This window comes from Pyrus communis, chromosome 5 (assembly GCF_041283825.1).
Source record: "Pyrus communis isolate YQ-2024b chromosome 5, ASM4128382v1, whole genome shotgun sequence".
NCBI classification, from domain to species: Eukaryota; Viridiplantae; Streptophyta; class Magnoliopsida; order Rosales; family Rosaceae; genus Pyrus; species Pyrus communis.
The window spans coordinates 14118117-14131920 of NC_142569.1; the positions used below are offsets into that span (position 1 = coordinate 14118117).

Genomic DNA, 13804 nt, shown 5'->3' on the forward strand with positions numbered 1-13804 from the left:
TAACACGGTAAGTGCCAAATGCATTCTCTCTTTTTTCTTTTTTTAGGAAAGAAAATTACAAACTTTAGATGATAACAAAACAAAGTAAAACTCATTTAAAATAAAGAAGTTAGACTGTTAAAAGAAGAATTTGAATGAATTTTTATTGTGTTTGGAATATGAACAAAATTTTGTTTATTTAGACAAGTTATGAGGGTACACTTATGTTGGATATTTGACTAGACCAAGAGAGTTATACATCATTACCATCGCAAATACTCTTTGTTCCAAATGTGCATTACATTTGGAACATGTTGAAAAAAATGTGCGTTACATTTTAACATGTTGAAAACATATATTCACATTTAAACTTTCTTCTTATTGTCAGGAAACTCCAAATGTTGAAGCCATAAACGTTAATTGGTCTATGATTGAGGAGTGAGCATTGATACGTGCAAACTTCAAAAAGATGTCTAACCTAATAATGCTAAAACCGTTTGGCGGAATGACCGCTTCTCTAGGCCTTCACGGTTCTCTTCGCTATCTTGAGTGGCGTAATCTCATAATGCTAAGATCGTTTGGCGGAATGATCACTTCTCTAGACCTTCCCGATTCTCTTCGTTATCTTGAGTGGCCTCATTATCCACTGGAATCTTTGCCGTCAAATTTTTGTCCGGAAAATCTAGTTGAGTTTCATATGCCAAGTAGCAAAGTTAAGAAGCTTTGGAAAGAAGAGCAGGTATATTATACTATATGCCCATTTTAATTCTTGTATAAAATCAAGTGTAGAAATTAATTATATTAATTCTTGATATGTCTCTTGACTCTTGCTACAGAGACTTGTGAACTTAGAAGCTATCGATCTGCATTGCTCTACAAATTTAACTGAAGTTCCAAATCTCTCTGGGAGTCTAAAAATTGTGAAGATAAATCTCTTGCGCTATTCAAGTTTGGTTGAAATTCCATCGCATTTTCAACATCTTGACAAGCTTACTCATCTTGATCTTGGATTCTACAAGAGTCTCAACTATCTTCCAGAATGCCGGGAAATATCCAATACTTAAATTTACAATACAGTGGTATAAAGGAGTTGCCTGAATCAGTTAGGTCTAACGAAAATATTTCTTACTTGAATCAGTTTGGTATAAAGGAGTGCCGGGAAATGCTTCCTTCGTCTATTGAAAATCTAATTGGGCTTCAAACTTTAGACGTTAGTGGCTGCAAGCACCTTAAGGATGTCCCTGATGGTCTCGTTTGCTCAACCTCATTGCAAGAATTAAATCTGAGTGGAACCAAGGTTAGGAGCATACCTGCAAGCATCAAACAAGCTTCTCGGTTGTCTAAACTCTTCTTAGTCGGCTGCAAGCAGCCTCAATCTTTACCAGAGCTCCCAGTGCAATGTATTGTTGAAGCTCAAGGCTGCACGTCGCTGAAGACAGTGTCAAGTACAAGGACAGCACTCACACAAGGTTGGGTTCAACATGATTGTTTTTGCAAACGTTTTATTAATTGCCCAAAATTGGATAACAATGCAAGGAGCAACATAATGGAAGAAGCACAGATTATAATTATGCAAGAGGCAACTAGTGCTCCATCAAAGGACACTCCTTGGCCTAAGATTAAGGTTATATGTCCGAGAAAAGAAATTCCAAATTGGTTCAGCTATCAAAGTGAGGGATCTTCTGTGAACATCAAGCTTCGTTCAGATTGGCTTTCAAAGCAGTATTGTTACTTGACTGCAAATGCTAATTTCATTGGCAAATTCATGGGTGAAAGACCGTTCACTTCTAAATCCATATCGGAAGCAGCCGCCAGAACTACTATTACGACCAACAACACGTGCATGTGTAGAGTGAGGCCTTTAGAATTGAAGAGGTAGAAGAAGAATGCTCCCCTGATGTTTACAAACTTGCCAATGAGGCCTCTGTTGTCTTCTGCCTGGTGGTTTTAAAACAAATTGCTTCTGCTTCCCGTATGAAGGTGCAAAGCTGTGGTATATGCCAGTTGTATGCCGAAGATGCTGAGAAATTCAAATTTGATCATGTCTTCATGTCGAGGGAACCAAAAGTAGAAGAAAAAACAAGACAAGATGACGATTCCAAAGGTGGTCGATCAATTGATGAGCCTGAAGCCAGTGGATTAAGTGGTATGTCTGACGCAAAATTGTTTTTGAGTTATGAAGATGAACATGGTCTGAAGCCAGTTGAACTTATTAGGATTTGGACTTTTAATCCAACAATCCTTAGCATCATTATACAATAGAATTAGGAAAAACTTTATGAGAAATTTGTACATTGAGAGCTCACTTGTCTCCAAGAAATAAGACAACAAATAGGAAAGGCTTTTATTATTTTGGTATCTTTAAAGCGCAAGTTATGGACAAATATGTAACATCCTATTTGTTATCATTAAAACTTGATTTCCAAGTCCAACGGCATCTTGAAATTTGCCTTTATATGATAAACATAGACATTAATTAACACACCACACCAGGGCAAAGTAAAAATCTCACGACCAAGCGCCCTAATTTGAACATTCAACACTACAAAAATATGCGATTGTTCGATGGCTGAACTGCAATGAGCAAAAAATATGAATGGCCCAATTGGACTAACACAGGAAAAACTCAGTGTTCTTGTTTTTCTGAAACACAACTCAGTGTTCTTGTTTGAACCAAACAAAGATCAGGGAAACAAATTTGATTAGTAAGTGTAAAATATTATAGCAAATTAAGGCTGAAAAAAAAGGCACAGACCCAATTTAATAATACAATCATCAAATTTGTAACAACGATAAAACTGTAAGGGTCTTTGCTTCAATAGAACTAGGGACATTCCAAAATTAAGGAGAAAAATTATACGTCACACTACAAGATAAAGGAAAAAAAGAACGAAGAAAAAACGGGATGCATACACAAAGAAAGGAAATACAAAAGATACATTACAAGTTCGATGGCTGAACTGCATTTTGACGCAAAAATATTCAATTTTCTCTCTAGCATCCAAAATTTCTTTCTCCAAGTCTTTGGGATATTTGTTATGATTTGACACTTATCAGGAAGTAACATGCGCACATAACTTTGCTGCTCATGATGAAAAAATTGGGGAAACATTTATGTTCAAAGTACCTTTTTATCAGCTTCGATTGCTTCTTTGGACTTTGAGTTCAGTTAATTAACCTCCTCTGTACTCGGTTGATTTACAAGATGTTTCTCGAATTCTGGTGCTCTGGGTTTCTGCTGATTGGCCTGCTGCTTTTCCTCAGCATGAGAAGGAGCAACTGGCTTCGGTGGTCTTCCTCCAGCTGGGTTTGCCATGTGCCGAGCACCCGGACCAGGCATCCGTTGCTGCTGTTGAAAGCCTTTTAAAGTGAAAAATAAGAAACTATTCTCCATCGAAGAAGGACATGGTTTCAAAAAATAAAAGTGATTTGTTTTATGGATGAATACCAGAAGCAGGTCTGAGGTCTCCAGGCTACATTGCCAGCATTGTAGTAATTATTTGCAGGTTGAGAAATATTAGATAAATTAAACATAACATTTCGTGGTAGCATTGCTGGAAGAGGGCGTCCCTCCCTAAACTGCTCCATCAAATATAATGTGACACGGTGACAAGTCTAAGGGCATTGTAAAACTCTGCCCGACCAAGGAAACCAGTCTGCCTCTGGTCTGCATGCGCCCATGTCTGCCAATAAATATAAGCAACCAATATAAACTAGAACAGATCCAAACTTCTGTTACAAAAAGATAATGAGAAAGTGCATTCGTATAATCAATATTTAACAGAATATGCCCCCGGTTATCATTTTATACGGAAATTCCTTCAGCAAAACAAGTATACAACTTCAAGAACCTATATGTCAATATGATCATGACCCAAGAACATTTCTCCTGTATGCGACAATCCTAACTACTCCATAGTCATCTTATGCTGCAGGTTTTCACTGCTACACAATTGTACAGTAAAAAACCATCCTCGGTCAATCCTTGGGTCATATAACACATTTCAAACGGATACACCAGAAGGTAAATTAATGACCTGATAACATAACTCTCTCAACCTCACTAATTGTAGTATAAATCCTTCGTCTACTAATTTTCTATCATTTGAACATCAATTCCGCATTTATACTAACACGAAATAAAAATTTCAACTTAGACAAGAGAATTAAGACATCCCGAGCTCACATTTACGACTTCAACTACAATTAGACTAAAAATTCAAAATCAATCTGATTCGGAACAAATTTCCACCAGCATCAAATCCCAATCAACCACTATTATTACACAAATATAATCATACACATCCAATTATACATATATACATACATATAGAGAGAGAGAGTACCTGTGCAAGGACCTGTTTGGGAATACCGGAGCCCTGAAAGAAAGCAACGGCGTCATTGCCACTAATCCGGCCATTGCGGCCCAAATCGGCTCTTCAGAAATACGCATCGAAGTGATCCACATTCGCTGATTGGTTCTGCGCCGATGCTATCGCCACCGTCGGATTGCGATTCAGGGAAGATCAGACCATGGAATCAATCGAGAGCGTCGCGCGCCCAGGCTGCCGTACGCTTGAGGAGCACCAAGAAGAATAAAAAAAAAAAAAACTAATTTTAATGGTAATGATAAAATAAAAGATAAAGTGAATAGTACCGAATTGATTTTTTAGTGTAAAAATATGATTTTTTTGTTAAAATAAACAGTGTCATAGACTTTTCGTTAAAACTCTCTAAAAAAAACCACGAATTTGGAGGACCAAGATTTTGATGCCTTTAGAAAACGACGACGTACAGGGATTTGGTTGCCTTTCTTGTCCAATTCAGAGGAAAATCAGACTCTGAGAGATGCCAATAGTTTGAGGTAGCAAAACGACCGTCGTTAATCGATTTCAAGATTTCGATGCCTTTAGAAAACGACGACGTACAACGGGGATTTGGTTGCCTTTCTTTTCCGATTCGGAGGAAAATCAGAAGACGATGGAGACATTGAGAGATGTCAATAGTTTAACCTCATAATGGACTATCAATAATGTGGTTCAAATTAGCTTTTGGCGAGAATCGAATCTAAGACCTCTCACTTGCAAATGAAAAGGAATACCAATAAGTCATGGTACTAAGTGGCAATATAGAAATCAGAGTTAATTAGCAAGTTTATGTTTTCGATTTGTCAACTTGTACAAAGTGGGGAAACAAAAATGTGCACGTGGAGAAACGTACTAATTAATGCAAGATTGAGAAGGAAGCTACAAATTTGAAATCAGGGTGATTTGTTTGTCGGATATTTGACATGTTATATTGTTAGACTGTAAACTGCAGCTGCACATTTAAGTATCATTGGGCAAATCCGTCTAAAGAGGAAACCTAATTCATAATCTAAACACACCCATATACTATCTATTCTTATCAGGGCCAACAAGCAACTCATGTCCACGATGGTGTTGTGTTCATGTTTCGTCGGTTTCATGTCGTCTTCTTCTTTAATGAGACGATCAATTATTAGTGTTCTAAAATATGATTATAAACCTTTTAAATAACTTCATTAGCTGGTACAAGCATTTTGATCAATCCCTTTTGTGATCGCCTCATTTTCGCTACTTAATTAGTCCCTGAAACTTGTTGTATTACATGATATGCATGGAAAGCTCAATTAAATAAAACATTAGGGATCTCTAAAGTTGTAGGATCAAAACCTAAGAACGGGACCTAATAATTGATGTAATAAGTAAATATCAACACATAATGTAATGCATTCTTAATTGGAGCTACAACCTTGTCTAGTTTCCATTTTTTCTGTAATTGCATATTTTGTCTAGATTGGAACTTCTGCAGCGAAGGGTAATGGTGCTGTGTTCGATAAAAGTTCACTCTTGTGGCTGCCGGATCATCTGCTGGAATTGCTTCTGGTTGGCATTCAGTTTTGTGTATGTCTGTGCTGCCATTATCAATACATGTTTGCCCTCATTGTAATTGTTGTTGTTCTGTTTTGACAAGGTTTAATGCTGCTGTTTCCAGTTGTTTCTTTGCCGTAGAGTCAGTCCTGTGGCCATCACCACCTGATTCCTCATCCATTTCACTTGTGAATACCACTTCTATGGTCATACTTAGTGCAGTGATAGCTTCTGTAGTTTCAGAAGTTGGTCTTGGTTCTGAACCAGCCTTTACGGTCTCATACTATGACTTCTGCTTACCTACTCGTACATTATCATTTATCTGTCGATTCTTGAAAATGATACGTAAAAAAACCTGGATTAGTTGGAAATGCTAATTAACTATTTTTTTATTAGGGCCAATTTATGTGCTCTTTAACTATTTTTTGGTATGAATAGTTGCAACTTCTTATTTGCAAATGCTAAGAACAGTTGTTCACGTGCACTTAAACTGTAAGTTATTAATAATAGATATTGAAGTTGTGCATGAATCCTGTGGTATGTGTGATGGAATGGATTTTTCATGGAAAAGAGTTTCCAAGGGAAGCCAAGATAACTATGGCAAATGTGGATCTTCACGTGTTCTTTACGCATCTAAGCTATTACTAGCAAAAAGACCCACGTGATGTTGCGGGTGTTTAAAATATTGTGAAAATATACTATAGAAAACAGAGGTTATAGAAGTTAGATTTTATAGCTAAGTTCTTTGTTATCAAAAGATTGGTTGCTTACTGTTCAAAAGATACTTCCAAAATGGACAAAGTCTAACGTCTAAAATCAATCAAATTAAAAAGGTTGCCCAAGCATAGGCGCAGTACTGCTGTGTTTGTCTAGAGCACCATATAAACAAAGTTTATATTCTTATAATCATATTACATCTATAGATATGCATGCATGGTACGTACCAATATATTTAAGCATGCCGAGATTAATAAAGATCCTCAGTTCTTCGAGCATACGAAATCAGGTTTGTAACAAACCTGAAACGGAATGAGACCTTGTCATAAATTATTTCGTCAAAACTTGTGACAGCAATGCATAAAGAGTGTTTTAATCAACAAAGTATCTGCAGAAGCTCAACATAAAACACGATGGGGATTGAAGTAGAGCAACTTTTTGTAATATTCAAGGTTTAATCCGATGCCATACATACCATACACCCACACTAATACAAAGAGAGTGCTTTATATATATCCTCTCAAAATTACCTCAATATATCACTTAATTTAAAACAGATTGAATTGCACTATATGCAATTGAAAAATAAAGAAAAATTAGCAACTCAAACAAAGAAAAGATGGATTCAAGCTGTCCACTATAACACATAATACGAATTACTGATGTATATGAGCATATCAGTTTAAGACAGTCACTATCACATACATTTAAATTGATTTTTCACAGACATGATCTTTATAAAACGAATATGTGTTCAAGTAGCAAAGGAGCAATCCATAGTTTAACGTTTGAATATGTATCAGCATAGTTGGTTTCGTATGCCATGCAGCAGTCAAGGTGTTTGTTACCAATTTGGCGGTTCCATTGGGAAGTATTTGTATATTGAAATATAAAAAGCTAAGTATACAGACTCTATACCTCTCCCAAAGCAATGCTTGGAATGCAACTGATGAAGAAAAGTGCCACTCTCTACCTATCGTCCTGCAATAATCAACAAATTGAAACTCAAAAACAAAGCCTGTCGTATCAGCGGTTCAATTAACAAATGGTTATGTGTTAGTTGGAACAGTACATTTCTCATTGATGACCCCCCACTACTCCTCCACGTTTGCCTCTGCATACTCTTCCTCCGCTGCTGCTGCTCTTTTCCTCCCATGAAAACAACTACTCCTCTCCTCTTCAGGTTCAAGCCTCGAGTGGCCTATTACCACCTAATTTGACAGAACCTGGCCGGAATTGAGCTCGCCGCCTCTGTAAATTCGTCGGAAAATGCACCGGTTAGGATTTGAACTGACAATCGTAAATTGAGGCAGATCTTCAGATGCAATAGGTGTAGAATGTGTTGGATTATGTGGCCAAGTGGCCATATACTTTAGAATAAACTAACCAAAGGTGGACAACACCTTTCCTTGTTTTGGGGAGGAAAAAAGGGAAAAGGTTTTTTGTTCTCTTTAACACCCGTGAGTGTTGGTTCAAAAAGGAGAAGAGAGGTTGCTTTTGAAAAAGAAATATGGAGAGTTGCAGAGAGCTCATTTCGGTTGTGTGGGAGAGAGAAAGAAGAGCTCATTTTCGGTTTTGAAGAAGAAGAGAGAAGAAAAGAGCTCCTTTTTGCAGAGAGCAAGGGAGAGTTGCAGAGAGCCTAAAACAGAAGAAGAAGTTGTTGCTTTATTTGATTGGTAATCATCAACCAAAGTAATTGTTGTTGTAATAGCTTTGAGCTATATGTATAGAGAAGAAATTATTCTTTATATTTCTTTCTCTATTTGTTTCTTTGGTGTGTGAGAGCTATTGGGTGTATTGGACTTTTGGGTTGTGAGATTGTCAACACTTTGTAAACTCCCATTTGGTTGATAGTGGATTATTGGGTGAGCTCCTACTGCTCCGAGGACGTACTCCAGTTACACTGACTGTGGAGGAACCTCGTTAAAATCTTTGTGTCTTTTATATTTTGTTCTTGCATTTTCATTTGATAAAATTTCCTGTGGGTTAGCTTGATTTGGTTCCGCGTGGTTTGGTGCTATCCTAGCACAACAATTGGTATCAGAGCACTGGTTGCTCTTGGGTACTGTCTAATTGCCAAAAAATGTCAGACGGGCAAGATGAGAATCCTTTTGGAAGCAGCTCCGGATTTGCAAGAACTACGGTGCAAAATGCAAAGTTCGAAGTTGAAAAGTTTGATGGCACAAACAACTTTGGGATGTGGCAATGTGAGGTCAAAGATGTGTTGGCTCAACAAGATCTACTTGCCGCTTTGGGAGAGAAGCCGGAAGCTATGTCGAAGCCGGAATGGGAGAAATTAAATTTGTGGGCTTGCTCTTCAATTCGGTTGTGCCTTGCAAAAACTCAGAAGTATTTTGTGATGCGGGAGACATTGGCAAGTGTGTTGTGGCAAAAATTGGAAGACAAGTATATGACGAAGAGTGCAGAGAACCGGCTACACTTGAAGAAAAAGCTCTACCGCTTCCAATACAAAGAAGGTACAAAAATGATTAGACACCTTGATGCTTTTAATAAGTTGATTGCCGACTTGTTAAATTTAGATGAGGATATTAAGGATGAAGATAAGGCCTTAATATTGTTGAATTCCTTGCTGGACTCTTATGAGCATTTTGTTACCACTATTATGCATGGTAAAGAAACTGTGAAATTTGAAGATGTGTCAAATGCCTTGATGAATTATGAAATGAGGCATAGAGATAAAAATCATGATAGTACCTCGGAAGCTTTATTTGTTAGAGGTAGATCATCGGAGAGAAGATCATCTTCTAGTAGGAAAAAATCACAGTCTCGACCTAGAGGAAACTCTAAAGGTAGAAAACCTTTGGAAAGGGATGAATGTGCCTTTTGTCGTAATAAGGGCCATTGGAAGAAAGATTGTCCTAAATTGAAGACCAAAGGTAAAGAAAGTTCTGAAGCTAATGTTGCTGAAGTTGAAACAGATTTTCCTGATTTTGCTTTAACCACTTCCTCATCATTTGATTGTGTTACTAAGTGGGTGTTGGATACGGGTTGTACTCATCATATGACTCCTCACAAGCATTGGTTTTCAAGCTTGAAAGAGTTTGATGGCGGTGTTGTGTTCATGGGAGATGACAATCCTTGCACAACAAAAGGGATTGGTACAGTTCGTTTGAAGTTGCATGATGGCATGGTTAAAGTGTTGACAGGTGTTCGGTATGTACCGAATTTGAAGAAAAATCTTATTTCTTTGGGAACTTTGGAAGCCAAGGGCTTCAGGTTTCATTCAGATGGGCAGACATTGAAGGTGACTTATGGTGCACTTGTTGTGATGAAAGCTCCTCGATGTGGCCATTTGTATTTATTGCAAGGAAGCACTGTGACAGGTGAAGCATCTGTAGTCTCAGAAAATATGGGCACATCCGATTCTGATACTACTAGATTGTGGCATATGAGATTAGGCCATGCCGGTGAGAAAGCTCTACAAGGGCTTGTGAAACAAGGTCTTCTAAAAGGTGCCACGACTTGTAAGCTTGATTTCTGTGAGCATTGTGTCTTGGGGAAGCAAACTAGAGTGAAGTTTGGTACTGCTGTACATCAGACGAAGGGCATTCTTGATTATGTGCATTCGGATGTTTGGGGTCCTACAAAGACTCCCTCTTTGAGTGGTAGACATTGGTTCGTGACCTTTGTTGATGATTATTCAAGAAGGTCTTGGGTCTACACTATGAAGCACAAGAGTGAGGTGTTGAGCATTTTCTTGGGTTGGAAGAAAATGGTTGAGAACCAGACTGGGAGAAAGATTAAGATTTTGAGATCGGATAATGGTGGTGAATACACATCCGACCCTTTCTTTAAAGTTTGCAAAGAGGAAGGGATTGTGAGACATTTTAGTGTCCGGGGAACTCCACAACAAAATGGAGTTGCAGAAAGATTGAATCGAACCTTGCTTGAGAAGGTTAGATGCATATTGTCTCATTCGGGTTTGAGCAAGTCGTTTTGGGCAGAGGCAGCTACTTATGCATGTCACATCATCAACCGATTACCCTCAGCTGCTGTTCAGGGTAAGACGCCAATGGAGGTTATGGTGCCCGGAGATGAAGAAACTTGTAATCAGCAGAGATGTGACATTTGATGAAGAAAATATGTTCAGAGACTCTGAAAAGAATGTGAAAGATGTCCAACAGGTGGAGCTTGAGAAAGTTGCCTCTAGTACTTCAAATCCTATTTCCGCTGATGTCGAAGCCACTACAAGTGAAGAATTGGGAGACCATGAGGATGTTGAAGAAGTTGAACTTGAAGATTCTATTCAAGTTGAAGAACAAGTTTCACCTCAAGAGTCTATTGCCAAGAACAGAGGAAAAAGACAAATTACCAAGCCAGCTCGGTATAGTGACTATGTTGCTTTTGCTCTTCCTATTATCACTGATGAGATTCCATCCAATTTTGAGGAAGCCATTGAGAGTGAGGAAAAGGAGAAGTGGTGCAATGCCATGGGTGATGAGATGAATTCTCTCTTGAAGAACAAGACTTGGGAGTTAGCTAAATTGCCTAAGGGTAAGAAAGCTATTGGTTGTAAATGGGTGTATGCCAAGAAAGAAAATGCTGATGAGAAAAGCAATGTAAGATTCAAAGCAAGATTAGTTGCTAAAAGGTATGCACAAAAGGAAGGCATTGACTACAATGAAATTTTTTTCTCCAGTTGTGAAGCACTCCTCAATTCGCATTATGTTAGCTCTTGTTGCACAATATGATCTTGAGCTTGTGCAACTCGATGTGAAGACGGCTTTCCTACATGGTGATTTGAATGAAGAGATCTATATGTGTCAACCTGATGGGTATAAAGTGAAAGGGAAAGAGAATTTGTTTTGCAAGTTGAAGAAATCACTTTATGGCTTGAAGCAATCTCCAAGACAATGGTATTTGAGGTTTGATAAATTTATGAGAGGCCAAAATTATTCTAGAAGTCAATATGATCATTGTGTGTACTTCAAGAAGTTGCAAGATGGGTCTTTCATTTATTTGTTGATATATGTTGATGATATGTTGATTGCCTCAAATAATGTCGAAGAGATTTATAAATTGAAGAATCAAATGAAGAATGAGTTCGAGATGAAGGATCTTGGTGAAGCAAAGAAGATCCTTGGCATGGAGATCACTAGAGACAGAGAGAAAGGTCTGGTTTGTTTGAATCAAAGACAATACCTTGAGAAGTTGATTCGGAAGTTTGGAGTTCATGATTCAACTAAACCGGTTAGTACACCTTTGACTCCTCATTTTAAATTGAGTTCTCTACAATGTCCTAAAGCTGATAAGGAGAAGCTGCAAATGAAAAATATACCATATGCAAATTTGGTTGGTAGTTTGATGTATGCAATGGTATGCTCTAGACCAGATATTGCTCATGCAGTTGGCATGGTGAGTCGATATATGCATAATCCTGGTAAAGAGCACTGGCAAGCAGCTAAGTGGATATTGAGGTATCTCCATGGTACTCAAGATGTTGGTTTATGCTTTGAGAGGGATGACTCTGGTATTAGTCATTTTGCTGTTGGTTATGTTGATTCAGATTATGCAGGTGATCTGGATGGAAGGAAGTCTACTACAGGCTATGTGTTTACTATGGCTAAAGGGCCAGTTTGTTGGAGGTCCATTTTGCAATCGTCTGTTGCCTTGTCTACTACAGAGGCTGAATATATGACAATTGCTGAAGCTATAAAGGAGGCCATTTGGATACATGGACTGATAGGAGATTTGGGGGTTGATCAGAAGCAGGTGGAGGTACATTGTGATAGTCAGAGTGCCATTTATTTGGCTAAGTATCAGGTTCATCATGCGAGGACCAAGCACATAGATGTGCGTCATCACTTTGTTCGTGAAGTAGTTGGTGAAGGGGAGATCATTCTCCAGAAAATTCCAACTAAAGACAACCCTGCTGATATGTTGACTAAGGTTGTTGGTGTAGCCAAGTTTGTTCATTGCTTGAACTTGGCTCGCATTTTGCCTATTTAAAGAAGGCGCTGAGCAGTAGGAGTTTTGGAGCATTTGGCTCGGCATTAGTTGTTCTCTTGCTAGTGATTGGGAGTGTTTTTGTGTTGATTGTGTTGGTTGGCTTATCATGGCGTTTTCGGAACTTGGCCAAGGTGGAGATTGTTGGATTATGTGGCCAAGTGGCCATATACTTTAGAATAAACTAACCAAAGGTGGACAACACCTTTCCTTGTTTTGGGGAGGAAAAAAGGGAAAAGGTTTTTTGTTCTCTTCAACACCCGTGAGTATTGGTTCAAAAAGGAGAAGAGAGGTTGCTTTTGAAAAAGAAATAGGGAGAGTTGCAGAGAGCTCATTTCGGTTGTGTGGGAGAGAGAAAGAAGAGCTCATTTTCGGTTTTGAAGAAGAAGAGAGAAGAAAAGAGCTCCTTTTTGCAGAGAGCAAGGGAGAGTTGCAGAGAGCCTAAAACAGAAGAAGAAGTTGTTGCTTCATTTGATTGGTAATCATCAACCAAAGTAATTGTTGTTGTAATAGCTTTGAGCTATATGTATAGAGAAGAAATTATTCTTTATATTTCTTTCTCTATTTGTTTCTTTGGTGTGTGTGAGCTATTGGGTGTATTGGGCTTTTGGGTTGTGAGATTGTCAACACTTTGTAAACTCCCATTTGGTTGATAGTGGATTATTGGGTGAGCTCCTACTGCTCCGAGGACGTACTCCAGTTACACTGACTGTGGAAGAACCTCGTTAAAATCTTTGTGTCTTTTATATTTTGTTCTTGCATTTTCATTTGATAAAATTTCCTGTGGGTTAGCTTGATTTGGTTCCGCGTGGTTTGGTGCTATCCTAGCACAACAGAATGTGCCTGAGCTTATGAGGAGTTGGTTAAGACCAACCTCGAGACTGGCCGTCACCGAAATCGTAGAAGTCGTCGCCGGCCCACTGAACCATAAAAGAGTAGGCAGTGGCGAGTGAGTTTTAGATATAGAAAGTGGCTCGGAGGAGGAGAGGTGAGCAGGAGTTTCAGAGGGTGGGCATTTTAGAGAGAGAATGAGAGAAGCCAGAGACACAATCGGAATTAGTGTTAAAGTGCGAGGGCAAATAAGGGAGAACACTGTAGAATTAACGTTGTTTTAGTTCATTTTCTCTATAAGAGTGCTGATAAATCTATCCCATTATCTTATTTCTCCATCCACATTTTATTATAAATTTTAATATCAATTTTACCCTCTTGTAAAATGACTTGTAAGGACCAAAACAAAAATGTACTGC

At 38.3% G+C, this 13804-nt stretch overlaps 3 long non-coding RNA genes across 3 annotated transcripts; all 3 read right to left on the bottom strand.

Moving 5' to 3' along the window:
- Nucleotides 1-2717: 2717 nt before the first annotated feature.
- Nucleotides 2718-3920, bottom strand: LOC148696835 (uncharacterized). The gene is made up of 2 exons (XR_015962778.1): nt 3428-3920; nt 2718-3339 (listed from the first exon to the last, which is right to left on the bottom strand). It is a non-coding gene; the product is annotated as an uncharacterized LOC148696835 (long non-coding RNA).
- A 1693-nt stretch (nt 3921-5613) lies between these two features.
- LOC148696836 (uncharacterized) lies at nt 5614-6891 on the bottom strand. Its single transcript, XR_015962779.1, has 2 exons — nt 6815-6891; nt 5614-6201 (listed from the first exon to the last, which is right to left on the bottom strand). It is a non-coding gene; the product is annotated as an uncharacterized LOC148696836 (long non-coding RNA).
- A 491-nt stretch (nt 6892-7382) lies between these two features.
- LOC148696837 (uncharacterized) lies at nt 7383-13594 on the bottom strand. The gene is made up of 3 exons (XR_015962774.1): nt 13398-13594; nt 7660-7838; nt 7383-7568 (listed from the first exon to the last, which is right to left on the bottom strand). It is a non-coding gene; the product is annotated as an uncharacterized LOC148696837 (long non-coding RNA).
- Nucleotides 13595-13804: the final 210 nt, after the last annotated feature.